This window comes from Callospermophilus lateralis, chromosome 9, assembly GCF_048772815.1.
Source record: "Callospermophilus lateralis isolate mCalLat2 chromosome 9, mCalLat2.hap1, whole genome shotgun sequence".
NCBI lineage: Eukaryota > Metazoa > Chordata > Mammalia > Rodentia > Sciuridae > Callospermophilus > Callospermophilus lateralis.
In genome coordinates this window covers 93733353-93749421 of record NC_135313.1, presented here as the reverse complement: position 1 = coordinate 93749421, position 16069 = coordinate 93733353, and positions in this window count along the sequence as shown.

The window sequence follows — 16069 nt, the reverse complement described above, 5'->3', positions numbered from 1 at the left end:
TTATCGTTTTTCTACATGTACAGATTACAGGATCACACTGGTTATACATCCCGTGTATACATACAGCAATCCTAGTGTCAATTGTATTCTGCTGCCCTCCCTATCCCCCCTCCCCTCCCCTCCCTTCCCATCACTATTCTCTACCCATTCTACTGAGTGCACATTTTTTCATGTCTCTGGTTGTACACAAAGTAGAGTCACACCATTCGTGTCCTCATACATGTACTTAGGGTAATGATGTCTATCTCATTCTACCATCTTTCTTACCTCTGTGCCTCCTCCCTTTCCCTCCCTCCCCTTTGCCCTTTCTAAAGTTCCTGCATTCCTCCCATGCTCTGCCCACCCCCCAACCCCATTATGGATCAGCAATTACATATCACAGAAAACATTCGGCATTTGGTTTTGGGGGATTGGCTTACTTCACTTAGCATGATATTCTCCAACTCCATCCATTTACCTGCAAATGCCATGATTTTATTCTCTTTTAATGCTGAGTAGTATTCCGTTGTGTTTATATATCACATTTTCTTTATCCATTCGTCTACTCAAGGGTATCTAGGTTGGTTCCACAATTTAGCTATTGTGAATTGTGCTGCTATAAACATTGATATGGCTGTGTCCCTGTAGTCTGCTGTTTTTAAGTCCTTTGGGTATAAACTGATGAGTGGAATAGCTGGGTCAAATTGGGTTCCATTCCAACTTTTCCAAAACATCTCCATACTACTTTTCATATTTCTTGCACTCCATTATACCTTCTTTATAAAACTATTTTTTGGTTACAGAAGATCCTATTCAGGCAATATTTTAGAGAAATTAACCAGTTAGACATATAACTTTTATCATTACTGAATTCTAGAACTGGAATCACTAGAAAAAGTTCTAGAATGCTTGATTAGATATTGTTTCAATATCAAAACAATATATGAACCTTATAAAATCAGGTATAAAAATGATAAAAATTCTAAGAGAACAAAAATAAAAAGCAAACTTCTCCACCTAACCATTTTCAACACCCATCTCCAAGCCGTCACCATCTATAACCATTTATAATTTGTTTTTCTGGAAATTGCCTCTTTAACTATAAACAAGAGTTGTCAATCATTCTAAACTCCTTTTTAAAGTAATTCTTATCTTAGAATTCAGTAACAGTAGAAGTCATATGTCCAACTAACCAAGTACCCTAATAAATTGCATGGACAGGTGCTATGCAGCCCCTTAATTATTTATATAAATAATTTGAAATAAACATGGAATCAAGTATGCCTCTAGTCTCAATCTATCAACCTAAAAGCATGTATTCAGTCCCTCATATTAAATTGAGGAAATGTAGCTCATTTGTCACCCCTTTCTTTTTTCTCAATTTTTAATCTTTATGCTTTCATCTGAGATCTATTTTATTAGACTCATGATTAGACTCATTATTTCAGCTCTGTGCTTACACATCCATTTCTTGGGTGATCCACTTTAGAAGTACCTGATGTCTCCTCCATCATAATACGAGGGAAAAGCATGCACTCTCTACTGCTTCCAATTTTTCTTTCTCCTTACTTGCTCTCAGTTTCTTGAAATAGACCGCTTCTTCGCATTGTCAAGCTTTCTAATATTAATGTATTGCTAAACTTACAGTGCAGGTTGAACTGACCTGGTTTTGGAGTGCCAGTAACCAGGGCAGGGAAGGACCAGTCCAGTATAACACACTTAATGGTCAAGTGGGATTTCATGGTCACATCCCATGAGAGGCACTTGTCCAACCCAGTGGGCTCAATAATAAGAGAGGGAAGGTTGGAGGGACATTTGCCATGTTTTCTTGCTGCCTGTCATTTGGAAGTTTCACACGGCCCTTGGAGGGCACTGGGGCGAGGAAGACAATTTCAGGAGACCATGCCTCCTTTGCCTACTGTCTTGCTGGTGCTGAAAAGCGCAGGCTTCTCCTTCTCAGCAGGCCATGAGCAGATGGGTCATTGATGGGGGCTGTGGGGTGGCTACTCCTAGGAGAGAGAAGAAGGAGGGTCCGAGTGAGCGAATGCCTACCTTGCTGATGACCCTTGAGGTCCAGGCTGATTACAGCACCACCTCCACCATGGGCTCTTGGGTACCTTTGGCAGAGAGGTTCAGTGGTTTGTATCATCAGCATTCCGCTCGGGAAACTGGTAGAATAATGCCTTTGTCACAGAGATTACTCAAGGGGATGTATATGGGACATGCCCCTGGTAAAGTCTAGAGTATGGGTTTCATATGTGCATCGTGTGTTGAAGCCCTAACTTCTAGTGCTAAGGTATTAGCAGATACAGCTTCTGGGAAGTGATTAAGGCATGAGGGTGGAACTAGTTGATTTTAGATACGAGGTATCCCCCAAAAGCTCATGTGTGAGTTAATGTAAGAAAGTTTAGAGGTGAAACGATCTGATTATGATAACCTCAATCTACTTGAATGGATTAACTAGATGGTAACTGTAGGCAGGTAGGATGTGGCTGGAAGAGGTGGGTTGATGAGGATGAACATTTGGGGTATATATTTTGTCCCTGGTGCGTGAGCTCTCTCCCTCTGCTTTCTGATTATCATGTTCTGAGCTACTTTCTTCCACCACACTCTCTGCCATGATATTCTGCCTCACCTTGGATTCAGAACAATGGAATCAGCCATCTTTGGGCTGAGATCTCTGAAACTGTGAGCATATGAACTTTTCCTCCTGTAAAATTGTTCTTATCAGGACTTTTGGTCCTAGAGAACAGGGATGAAAAAGCTGACTCATAATTAGATTAATGTCCTTATAAGAAAAGGTGCGGAAGAGACCATCCCTCTACCACCACCACCATGTGAAGACACAGCAAAAAGGCGGCTGTCTGCAAACCAGGAGGAGAGCCCTCACCAGGAATCGTCTGTCCCAGCCTTCCTTTAGCTTGAACTAATAGCCACCAGAACTCTAAGAAATAAATTTTGTGTTGCTTAATCTGCTCAGTCTGATATTTATGGCTGCCTGAGATGACTTGATGTGAAAAGTTGGCCTCAAGTCAAGGAGCAGAACGCTGACATTGGCTAGCCGTGTTTCCTGTTGGCCATGCCGATACCCATGCCCCTTCCCATGCATCCTTATTGAGGACCTGTTTCTCCATGTTGACATCTCTGTTCTAGGCACTGGGGATACAACAGGCAAAAATCTCTGCTCTCAAGAGGCTGAAAGTCATTAGGAGGAGACAGAACATTAACAAAATCCATGTCACCAGTTGCGTGGTGTTAGAAGGCTGCAAATATGATGGAGGAAAACTAGCAGAGAAGGGCTGGGAATGCAAGGGTGGATCCCTGACCCCAGACAATTTACCTTCTGTCTCTCCTTGGTTTGGGTTGGCAACGAACTCTGGGCTGCAGCTTTCCCATTTGCCCGATGGTTCCTCTCTCTTGTGTCCCAGAATAATCCATCATTTCCTCATGCTCCTGATCCCTGCACACAGAGTTCAAGAGGGTGTCCTGGGAGACAGATGAGCAGACAGTGGCAATGACAGGAGAGGAGCTTTGGGGACTCACATCAGTTGCGGCTGGGCAGGCACAGAGGGCAGAAGAGCAGGGGGGCAGGCCTGGACGTCCTTGCATGAGATGTCCCACAGGGTGTCACAGGCAGGCCCCTTAGTCTTCAGCAAGGATCCTCCTATCTGGGCTCCTATCATGCACAGTAGATAGGAAGACTTTTCCTTTCCTGGCAGGTATGGGCTCAGAGGTCTGGAATGGGACTTGGCCTCTCTGGCCATGTTGTCAGGTGGTTCCAAGTCCCCCAGCCCACTTTATGGTACAGTAATGCGGCTGTTTCCCCTGCCCCTTGGGGGTGCTGGAAAAGCTGCCAGCAGGGCCCAGAGACTGGATGCCAGCCTGCACCCACTGCTAGGTTTGACACTTCTGTCCTCAGTTAACCCACCAAAGAGAAATCCTACCTTTCTCCTTGTTGCTGGGACCTGGCATAAGGACATCTAAACAAAGGCTCCCTCATTCCCTAAGTGCTGCCTGAGAACCTCCCATGTGCCAGTCTCTGCGTGTGTAAGACCCTTCACTGCATGTGCCAGGCACAGAGGTGCCTCAGGAACTGTGACGTGAGGAGACAGCAGGAGATGTCTCAAGGGAAGGGCCTGGGACGGTGCCAAGGAGGAGATGGGCCCCTGTTTTCCTAAGTGAGTGAGGAAGTCCAATGGGGCTTTGCTGGAGGGGAAGGGGGAGAAGCTATTGCAGACAAGGGCTTTACTGTGAGTGCTCAGGGGAGAAGGGGACACCAACATGGAAAGGCACAGAGACCTGTGGCCACAGTGGCCAACCTGAATGCTGGACTGCAGAGATGCACCATTGGGCCAGGACATGCAGGCTAATGAGAAAAGAGGAGAGTTCTTTCCAGGACAGCTGGGGATGTCTTTTCATTATTCTTTCGCTCAAAATAGAATTATCTTTTGAAATCAAATGTGACAGGCGGCCTAGGCATTTTGCCTAGGCTGTCTGCAGGAACTGGCTGCTTCGCCTACAGATACTTTTTTTTCCACCCTCTTTCCAAAGGAAGAAGGAGGCAGCATTCTGCTGGTGTAAAAGAAAGTGGGAGGGAGAGAAGTGCAAGCTGATGAATTTAGAAGGGCGAGGCCAGGAGAGGGTGGGGTAGAGGAAGCAGGATTAAAAGCCAAAGGGCCCCCTAAAGCCCACACATTCACAGCTAGAGATGCGGAACCCACATTACTGGTGGGCTGACAAAGAGCATCGCTTCCCAGGACAGTGTGACCCTGTGTGCACAATGTCAGGACCCATGGGTTCTCCCTCTGGGCAGGTGCAGGAGGTGAGGCAGGGTTGGTGCATGCCCAGGAGCCCCTGGTTTGCAGCCCCACTGTGCAGTCTACTGGCTGACAGGTGATTGATCCAACTGTTTGATTCTCAGCAGGAATAGGTACCTGCTGATATGAAAACTCAGGGTGAAGTCCAGGGGAGGAAAGGAAAGGCCAATGAGAAGATGCAAGGTGGGGGGGGGGGTGTGGGGGATGGGAGAGTACTCAGAAATAACAAGAGAAGGTCCAGCAGGGTAGCACTCAGGGACCAGGTTTTCCCATCCTACCTTGCTTGAAGGTCCTGGCAATGGAGGAGCTGGGGACAGTCTCTGCACTGCCCTGTGCGCTTCCCAGCTCTTTGTCTATTTCACATGAAACCTTCTGTCACCATCAGCTCTCGCCCTGGTTAAGTCACATTCTAATGAGGTCTCCCTGAGTCCACCTTGTACCTGGCCCAGGGCCTGCCCCCTGCAGCCTGCCTGATCTGTGCATGCTGAGGGGGTGGATGGATCAACTTGATTAAAAACCTTTGGGAACACTTTATAAAAGTCAAGCAGGGGATTCCTTTGAAACCTGGAGAACCAAAGAGAGTCAATGATCTGTCCCTTATCAAAATTTCACTTAAAGGATAACAAAGGTGTAAGGAGGGCATTTAGTTAGCTTTGTTTCACTGTGATCCAAAGACCCGACAGGAACAAATTAGAGGCGGAGAGGTTATTTGGGGCTCATGGTTTCAGAGTTTCAGTCCGTGGTCCGCTGACTCCGTTGCTCTGGGCCTGAGATAAGGCAGGACATCCTGATGGAGGGGTGTGGCTGGGTAAAGCTGCTGTCCTCCAGGAGGCCAGGAAGCAGAGAGTGAGAGGGAGGAGAAGGACTGCAGAGAAGATGAGCCCTTTCCATGCCTCACCTGCCGTCCCTTGGTTCATTCAAACCAGATGGACTAATTAAGTTACAGCTCTCCTAATCTAACCGTTTCACTTCTGAATATTCGTGCATTAACAGGAGTTTTTTTGGGGGAACACTGCATATTCAAACAACAAAGGCCTCAACTCCTAAGTACGAAGAGAACCAGGGAGGACCATATTAGACGGAGTTAGGTTCAGAATTCTGGAAACCTGAAAATGGGTGGGTACATAGTAAATTATTTAGCAATCCCAAAGATACTGAAAGTTAGTCATCTGCCAGTTAGTACCAGACCTTAGTACTAAACCCCAGAAAGCCCAGGATGTTGTCCAGGATGTGTGTACTGGAAGGTACCAGAGGCCTGAAAGACAAGAATTGGAGAGGGGGAACTTGAAACAACAGAAGTAGATCAAAATTTTCAAGGGAACACCACCCAGATTGGAGCCCTAAAGATAAGTCCCCTTTAACTGGCCCAGTAATGAGTGTCTGTGTCTTTCCCACCCACGGGGGTCAGGTTGTGATTTCTGTTCTCTGTGGAGGCTCAAGAAGCACAGTAGGGGCTGGGGATGTGGCTCAAGCGGTAGCGCGCTCGCCTGGCATGCGTGCGGCCTGGGTTCGATCCTCAGCACCACATACGGACAAAGATGTTGTGTCTGCCAAATATTAAAAAAATAAATATTAAAAAATTCTCTCTCTCTCTCTCTCTCTCTCTCTCTCTCTCTCTCTCTCTCTTAAAAAAAGAAGCACAGTAGCCCTTGGGGAGCCCCAGAATCTGCAGAAAACTATGCAGCAGCTGCCAGATTCTCTTGTCACGCTCTGCCTGCCTCCTTCCGGGCAGCATGTGGCTTGGTGACCACGTATCCTTTGCAACCTCTCAACACCCCAGTGTTAGGGCAGGTTTACTGTCACCCTGTGGCAAAGGCTGGCACCTGTCTCTGAGGTATCTGTGGGTGCTGACTCAGATGCTGGCTCTGGCTTAAACCTTTTTTTTGATTTCTGGATGGCTTCATCGAGATGTGATAGACACAGGCGGACTGTTTGCCTTTTACCTCAGGCACACAGCTAATCACCAGTGCGTTTCAGCCACCTCAGCCGTGGCTGCAAAGCGCTAAGCTGATTATGGAAAAGTGCAGAACATGAATGCTCTTGCAGAATTTTCAGTAGAGATAAGCATTTGCTGAGATTGAGCGTGATGTGAACTCAGCATTCTTTCTCAGCCTTCTTGCAGACATGGCCCAGGGTCCCTGTTCCTTGGACGCTCCTACCAGGTGGAACATGGGTCTGCAGCTGTGGCCAGCACCTGCAATTTCTAATCATTAAAGGGGAATGCTGTAGTATTGGCAGAAACAACAATCACTGGCCCCAGATTCGTCAACCCCACAGGTCCCCTGGAGCTCACCTGGCCACTACCTGTGCTGAAAGGCTGCTTGGAGAAAGAGCTCTCCAAGGTGCCCACTAGCATACAACCCTGGTGTCACTGATTCCAAAGCTGAGGAAGGGTCACAAAACAGGGCACTTGAGAATGGCTGCTTTGGCCAGATCCTAAAGGGAAGCTGCAGTGAGCTCTAGGCTGACAACCAGACCCTGATCCCTGCTCCAAGGGTTTGGGGGACTCTTTCAATGCCCCACATAACCCTCACCCCCCCACACACAGATGGCCTTAGGACCTGAAAACATTTGAGGTTTCCAGACAGCAGACAATAGGAACTTTTAGGTGTAATTGGTAGCTCACTGGAAACTTCTCTCATCTGGGGAAGCCTCCTCTTTCAGTCAGAAGTTGGCAGTCATCCTCGTCTCCTGCTTTTCTGACATCCAATATCAGTAAATACATCCAGGATCAGACCTGTCCTCCCACCTGCCCCTCTTGCCCATGGCCATCCAGCGTCCAGCATCTTTTGATTGTGTGACTGCAGGGGCTCCCACCGGGCGTTGGAGCCATCTTGTTGTACTTGAGCCGTGTCAGATCCCACCTCTGTTCAAACCCCCTGTGGCTCCCATCATTTTCAGAGTAAAACTCAATGTCCTCAAACATGAGTTTATCGCTGTAGCTGACCTCCCCGGAAGACCTCCATTTCTGCTCTGTTCCTACAGTTGCCAGCTCACCCAGCCCCAGGCCCTGCAGTCTCTATTTGAAGAGGGAACCCCCACCCCCAAGCCCTCCCTTTTTTCTCTCCCACACTTGTTACTAGCTGGCCTGGTTTGTATTTATGAGTTTATTTACATTCTGGGTCCTCCCCACTGAAGGTGAACAACTTGTGAGCCGGATTTTATTAGTATTGTCAGTTGTTAAGTCCTCAGAACTTACAGTAGCCCCAGCATGGAGTGCTGTCCACCAGGGGGGAGTGCAGGTCGGTATTCAGAAGCACCAGGGCAGCCTGGATGAACATGCTCTATGGGTGGCCTTGTGCTCTTGGCAAGTACCTGAGAGGTAATCTGCACCTGGCAGCTATAGTCTAGGCTGCAGAGAGCTCCAGTCCTGCAGCCATGGTCACACACAGCTCGTCATGGCAGAGGCAGCTCCTCACCACCCCCCACACTGCAGTTCACACTTGGGCTCAGGTTCCTGCCCTCCATGTTTTCTTGTGTAAAATGGGGGTGATGACATAGCTCTCTCAATGACAGTAATGTTGACAGATATCCAAAGCTGGCAAGGCAGGGGAGCCAGCACTTCTACCTCTAACCTCATGGGCCACTTCCCTATAAGGTTTCTCTTTTGGATTCTGAGAGAGCCATTTCCCCGAGCCCTGGATGACTTCATGCTGATTTGTGAGTGTCCCTGATGTATCCATTCCCCAAATCAGCTGAGTCAGTGTGGGATATGTAAATTCAATTTCCTACAGGCTCATAGCTGACCTTAAATGACCTTCCCAGCTCACAGCCAGCAGGGATGTAAGAGTGAGGAGCCAGCTGTCCTTTTTCACTTTCCCTCTGCAGAGGATCGGGGAAAAACGGGTGCCTGGGGACTCCTTCCTTGTCCCTTGGCCTGCTGGGGAGCTGGGACACAAGCTGCACTGCCTTTAAGGAAAGTAGGCTGCTTACTGTGGGGTCCTGGCAGAACCATTGCATTTTTTAAAAAAGCTCCCTGGGGCAGGTGGGCATCCGACCTTTTGAGAACCTATTTCCCTCCCACCCTGCAGCTGCAATTGTGGACAGCCAAGTGTCTGGGGGTAGAAATGAGAATGAAGAGCTCATAGACCTGGGTTTCTGATGACTTAGTTCTTCAGGATGAGTCTAGAAGGTTTGTGAATTGGTAGGTTCCTGGAGAGGGCCTGGAAGGCTCTGTGCCCTCTGTCAGTGTGGAAAAACCCATGAAGAGTCTTCCTTAGACCATGGACACCGCTGGGTGGTGGCATACTCTGTACGAAGACAAAGCAAGTGTGGCTGGCTTGACGTCTTGTAAAAGGAGCTGTCAGCCTCATGTGCCCACATTTTCAGAGACCCCCCCCCCCATGCTCTGTGAGTGGGACAAAGGCAGCTTTGTCATCTGAGCGTGGTGGCTTGAGTTTCTCATAGGTGACACTGGGATCATGTGGCTGGGACAATGAATGGGGAGCTTTTAGCTCCTTTGTCCCAGAGTGAGAGGTTCCTGATTGGAACCCAGCTGGGACTGGAGACTAGTTAGATGATTCAGGGATGCAGATACTTCTGATTCCATGTGGTGAGATATTCTTTGTTGTCAGCCCCCTACACTATGAGTTCTGTTCCAGAGCTTTGTGGGGCCCATGAGCAGTGTTCTGCAAAGTCAAAGCATCTTTAGAAAGACTGGAGAGGAGCTAAGAAGAGCAGGTCTAAAGTTAAATGAACCCAGGCCCCTGAGCAGTCAAGGGAGCAACAGAGAGGCAAAGGTATGGGCTCACTCCCAGGGTACCGTCTCCAGTCTTGCAGGTCTTTGTGTGTGTGTATGTATGTGTGTGTGTGTGTGTGTGTGTGTGTGTGTATGTGTACACACATCCTGGACAACAAGAGAGGGTTGCATGGTGTTAGGAGGTGGGATGGGTTACATAAGGAACCTGGGGCAGGATTTCATCTTGTGAAGAGAGGAATGTCTTTGGAGGATTTCAAGGTGGGAAATGATGGGGTCAGAGTTGGGTTTGACATCACGGAGGAGGACAGTTTGGAGGGAAAGTGGTGGGAGACATGGAAACCAAGACCACTGTAGTGGCAGTGATCTCAGCCCATGGTGGCTCCATCATGGGAGGGCATGATAGGGTGGGAGCAGAGCTATTTGGAAAGCCATAAGGGTTGGGGTGTGGTCCTTGATTGGATATGGAGGATAGTCAAAGGGAAGAGTCCTTTATAGCAACACTGGGACTATAGGATGCTAGAAGTGACTCAGTTGAGCCCTCTTGGGACAGTCTTCCCTGGTTGGGTTCAGAATGGTAGGTGGGGGGTGGCCAGAGGCTCTGGGGCCTAGCAGCTCTGACCATTCCTGTGCTGCAAGCTCGGCAGGCAAAGTGCTTAAATATTTATCACAAACATAAATTGATGTCGGAGAACTAAATTCTCAAAAAGGAAATTGAAAGGAAAGGGAGGGTGGGACCTCTGAATCCCAATTTGTAGCACCCGGCCTCTGCATATTTCATTAACTCCTCAGAGTGCTGTGGGACCAGATGTCCAGGATGTGAGGAGGCTCTGCTATTCACACTCCAATGCTCCTCCCCAGAAGCAGCTCATTATTCTGGGGCTATGCGAGGAAGGTCAGATGCAAAGATGTTCAAAAAAAGGGAGAGTGAAGGAAACCAGGATGGGCAGGGGGAGGACTATGTCAAGCTGCTGAGGGAGTAATAGGATATGAGAAGCAAGTTGAAAATTGAAATGGAAATCAGGCAGAGGCAGTGAGGTGTTTGGGAAGAGCAACTGCCTTCAGAGTAAGTCAGATCTTTATTCTTTTACAAGCTCTGAGAAAATTTATTAATGTCTCTGGAGTCTGTGAAGCATCGATAATATAATCTACATCATTATCACCATCATTGGCATCATCATCCCATAACTGACAGTCACTGTCATTGCTACCACTGTCACCATCACCATCATCACCCTCATTACCATTACCATTGCCATCAGTATCACTATCAGCAACACCATTATCATCACTATCACCACCATCACCACCATCACCATCACCATCACCATCACCATCATCACCATCACCATCATCACCATCACCATCATCACCACCATCATCATCACCATACCATCACCATCAACACCATCACCATCACCATCACCACCATCACCATCACCACCATCTTATCACCACCATCACCACCATCACCATCACCACCATCATCATCATCACCACCACCATCACCACCATCACCATCACCATCACCATCACCATCATCATCATCACCATACCATCACCATCAACACCATCACCATCACCATCACCACCATCACCATCACCACCATCTTATCACCACCATCATCACCATCACCATCACCACCATCATCATCATCACCACCACTACCATCATCACCACCATCACCATTACCACCATTATCACCACTATCGCCACCATCATCATCACCATCATACCATCCCTACCATCACGATCACCATCACCATCACCATCACCATTATCATATCATCACTATCATCACAATCATCATCACCATTATCATCTTCATCGTGTTGCCCTCTGTGTCCCTGACACATGACTCAATCTGTTCCTTAAAACAACCATGTCATTATAGATTGCTGATAAACCCAATTCACCGTTGAGGAAACTGAGGCACAATAATTTAGGCCCAGGCTGACCAAGAGCTGTTAAGTGGCAGACTGGTCCTGCCGGAGAGTGTGAACATCTCCTGGGTCGGGGGCCACGTGAGCATTTTCTAGAGTGACGTTTGTAAATTGGCAGCTGGAAGCAGGTCTCATCACAAGGCAGTTCCTCCTCCCTATGCTTTTGCTGTTGAAGAGCAGCAGTGTTACAGTTTTATCAAGAGGTAGTGAGTCAGGTTGAGCCCTGTGAAGCATAAAAAATATCCAAAGACATTTTTATGATCCTTCCACGTGTGGGCCACTGCAGGCTACGAGCCCCTAGGGACAGCTACTAAGAAGCTTGTCTCCACATCTCTGTGGCCAGGTCAACCAGGCGTTTATTTGCCCAGTGAGCCACGGTGTCATAACTGCCCCATGGTCTCTTCTCAGTGGTCAGCCACTGCAGGGGGAGAGCAGAGGCCAAAGGTCAGGCACCTCCTGCTCAGGTGCCCAGATGTTTACTTGGTTGCTGTACCCAGGCCCTGCATCCGTCAGCACAAATGGCTTTAATTGGAGAATTAGTCTTTGATATTTTGAGAACAACCAGCTAATAGATTTGAGTAGATTTTGATCACTGTAATAAAGCACCCCCGGCAGAATGCATTTTAAGGGATGACAGAAGGAAGGAGGGGGCCTTGCAATTATTCCACCCCACCGCATAATGTATTTCATGCACTGTGGAGTCACCTCTGATATTTAGAAGTTGTCTACTGTGCTTTTAGCAAAGGGGAAAACAGGCAGAAAAGGAGTGCTTTTATTCTTATTGGGTTAATTAGTCTTACCCACCTCATTAAAGAGTCCAGATTTATTTTCAAAACCCAAGTCAGAGTCTTCCTCCCAAGTATGATCCGTTTGTTAACCATTTTGTAAATGGATCTTTGTCTTCTTTTTTCTCCTTGATAATTTTACTTAAAAAAGTAAAGAACAAATGGCAGCCTTTTAGGGTTAAGAATCATTTGGGGGAAGGAGGAGCCCTCAGGGATGCCCAAGAGGTTGTGTGAGGTCATGAGAAATGGGTCATTTTGTGGTCACACAGATGTGGGTCAGACCGACCTTGCTGGTCACTTTGGCCATTACTGTTTCTGTATTTCAGTCTCTTGGACAGTCTCCTCTTCGATACAGAGACCAGACTACCTAGTTCTTAGGGACTGTGTGAGGACAAGTGAGGAGCACCAAGGAAAGAACCTGGCTGGAGCTTGTGCAGGTGGTCAGTTCAGGCTAGGTCCCTTTCTGCTATGTTTGAATGTCCCCTCTAAAACTCATGTTGAAACTCAATTGCCATCATAACTGTTGAGATGTGCAACCCTAAAGAGGTGGTTAGGTCATGGGATCTCTACCTTCATGAATGAATTAGTGTCATTATCACAGGAGTGGGTTAGTGGTCAAGAGACTGGGTTTGCTATAAAAGTGAGTTTGTCTCTCTCTCTCTCTCTCTCTCTCTCTCTCTCTCTCTCTCTCTCTCTCTTGCATGCAAGCACATACATGCTCACTTGCCCTTCGACTGATGTTGCAAGGCAGCAAGAAGGCCCTTACCAGCCACAGCCCCTTGATCATGGGCTTCCTAGTTTCCAAAACCATGAGCCAAATAAATCTACATTGTTCATAAATTTACCCAGTCGGATATTCTCTTACGGTAGCAGAAAATGGGCTCGGACACTTCCCTTCCCCTTTCTGCAAGAAAGCAGATGCAAACAACTTTGGTGTTTTGAGACACACGTGGACATTCTGTGGACTAGAATCCATTACCCCAGCTTAGAGAAATGAATGGTGCATGTGCGTGCGTGCTTGTGAGGATGTGCATACACATACCAGTGAGGATCCACATGCTAGGAAGGGCAGGTGATTCACACACACACACACTTGGGAGGATGCACACAGGCACATGGGGATGAAGAGTAGTACTGTAAACACAGCTAAGGAGGTCCAGAGGACCTGGCTAACCAGGCCAGAAATGTTCCTGAGGTGACATGCATTTCTGAGCCAGTAAAGTGTGTGCAAGCCTCCTTTCTGTGGAAGCTGCATTTGCATCTGAACCCTCCAGGCAACCCACTTTCCCTTGGGGCTTGGGGGTAGGGGATGCTCCACCACAGTCACAGGTCCCTGAGAGGGTGAAGAAAGGGAACCAGGAGACCCCATGCTGCCACCAGATGTTGTTATCAAGTACCATCAGTTGCAAAGGCCTTAGGAGAGAGCTCTTGTGACATTGGGGACTGCCTTTGGAGACAGGTTGAATGCTCTCACTCTGAAGGACACTTGTAATAAAATGGTAGCTGCACCTGGACTGGGGACAGAAGAGTGTGTTCAGGGCTCAAACTTCATGGCTACGAAGGGGCCTGGGCACTGGGCTTCCAGACTTGGAGATGAAACAAGAGATCTGATATGTCGCCAGACACACTTTAATCTGTGCTGAGAAGGGCGAGAGGGGCAGTGCCTGCGATCCTTCGGGGACTTGACTGAGAGGTGCATGTTGTGATCAAAATACCCGACAAGAACAACACAGAGGAGGGAAAGTTTATTTCGGCTCACAGTTTGAGAGATTTCAGTCCATGATGGGCCAACTCCATTGCCTTGGGCCAGAGATGAGGCAGAACATTGTGGAGGAAGTGGTGGAGAAAATCTGCTCACCCCATGGCAGCCTTGACCCAGAAAGAGTGGGGAAGGGGGAGTGGAGGGAGAGGAGCCACATGCAAGATATAATCCCCAAGGACATGCCCTAGTGACCTGCCTATGGTTACCCCCTCAGTCGTCCAAATTAGCAATCCATCAAACGGATCAGTGCACTGATGAAGTCATAGCTCTCCTAATTCAATCTTTTTACCTCTGAAGACGCCTTTGTTGCCTAACACTCGAGCTTTTGGGGGGATATTTCTGGATCCAAACCATAACGATCCAGGGGCATATTGTTCATTGGATGGATATTGTTTGAAGACCTCCTCGTAAGAGGTGCTGTGGGTGCAGGTGAGTGTGGAAGCTGAAAGGAGTTCTCCCACCACCACCTTGGATCTGAGCTGGCTATAGCTTCTTCAACCGATAGATAGCAGAGGGCATGAAGCATGGCCAGGGCAGAGGGCTTGGAGAGCCTTCAGTGACCACAGAATGGAGCATGAGCTGGACCCAGTCTGCTCTATCCATCTGTTGGGCCCTTGGGCAACTGAAGTCTTAGCCCTAATGCTCCTCCTTGAGCTCGGGAGTGTGTTCAGGGCTCAAACTTCGTGGCTTCAAACTTTGGAGTGTTCTGAAGTTCCAACACCACCATCCATTTCACAAGCCAAGCGATAGGCCCAGGGAGGGCAGGTGAGTCCTCTTGTTCCCTTCCCAGATTGGGATGTCATTGACCAATTAATTCCTCTTTCTGTGAAAGGCCACCGTGTGATTTAAAAAAAAAAAAAAAATGGGAACTTGAGATAATAAGAAAAGAAAAACATCAAGGCAGGTAGATTGAAAGGTGAGATGAGAAAGAATGAGCCCGGCTCACATCTCTGGAACCTGGCGGCTGCTGCAGGTGGTGGGGTCACTGCCAAGGTGAAGTGGTGGCCCCAGATGCTAGCTCCCATCTTGGGCTTGGGCAGTTCTGGCAGTGACGTCGAGTTCTACAATGTGAACGTGTGCGTGTGTGCCTCTGTGAGTCTACAGTAGAGTGAGTATGTCGGAACAAGTGTATCAGAGAAAGTTCATGGGGGTGAGTGCATGTGCGTCTGAAAGGGCCTATGTCAGAGCAAGGGCAAGTGTGAACAAACTCATATGGTGAGCATGTGTGCCTGTGGGTGGACATGACTTCTTTCAATCCAGAACATCCCAGCCCATTCTGGCCCTGGGGCCCTTCGTGGACTGGTTTCTCTACCAGGCATCCTGTACTTTTTTTCTAGTGTCAGTTCAAGTTTACAGGGACCTCAACTCCTCCCTGACCCATCTCTGTGAATACCTGTCCCCCATTTTGGACCTTTTATTCACTTTATTTTTTTTTTTTTCTTGACAGTTCAAATACAACTGACACATTTATTTGGTTATTTGTCTTGGTTTGTCTCATTCCAGGAGAATAAAAGCGACCAAGGGCGAAGACTTTATATCCCTCGTGCCCTAAACAGTGCAAGGCTAGATAAATCCATCAGAATGGATGAAGGAAGGAAGGGGTGTCACACACTTAAGGGAGAGGCTTCTGAAACGCCTGGTGCCCAGTCAACAGAGCTGAACACTAAGGCTCCCTTTTTTCTGAGGTTGTTGGACTGGAAGGTGAGTGGTCCAAGTGGCTCCTTTACAAATTGACCCCAGCCTGGGACATAATGGGGGTGATGAAGTGGGGTGGAGTGGGGTGGGGCAGCAGGCCCACCCAAGGGGGAAGAAGAAAGTGATTATTATTATTATTATTATTATTTTTCTTTTTAAACTCATTCCTCCTTTCCTCCTGAGCTGGGGGTTGTAAACTTACTAATGACGTTGAGACCCCAAGGGCGGGGCGGGGCGGGGGGGGGGGGGGGGAGAAACAGACGCTCTCTCTGACTTTAAATTCTGCATTTTCCTGCGCTCCTGGGAATTGACACTGCCATTAGCCTGTAATTTGTTTCTCTAAATTCTTCTATTTTAAGAAATTAAGCAGGAGGAGCAGAGGGTGGAACGC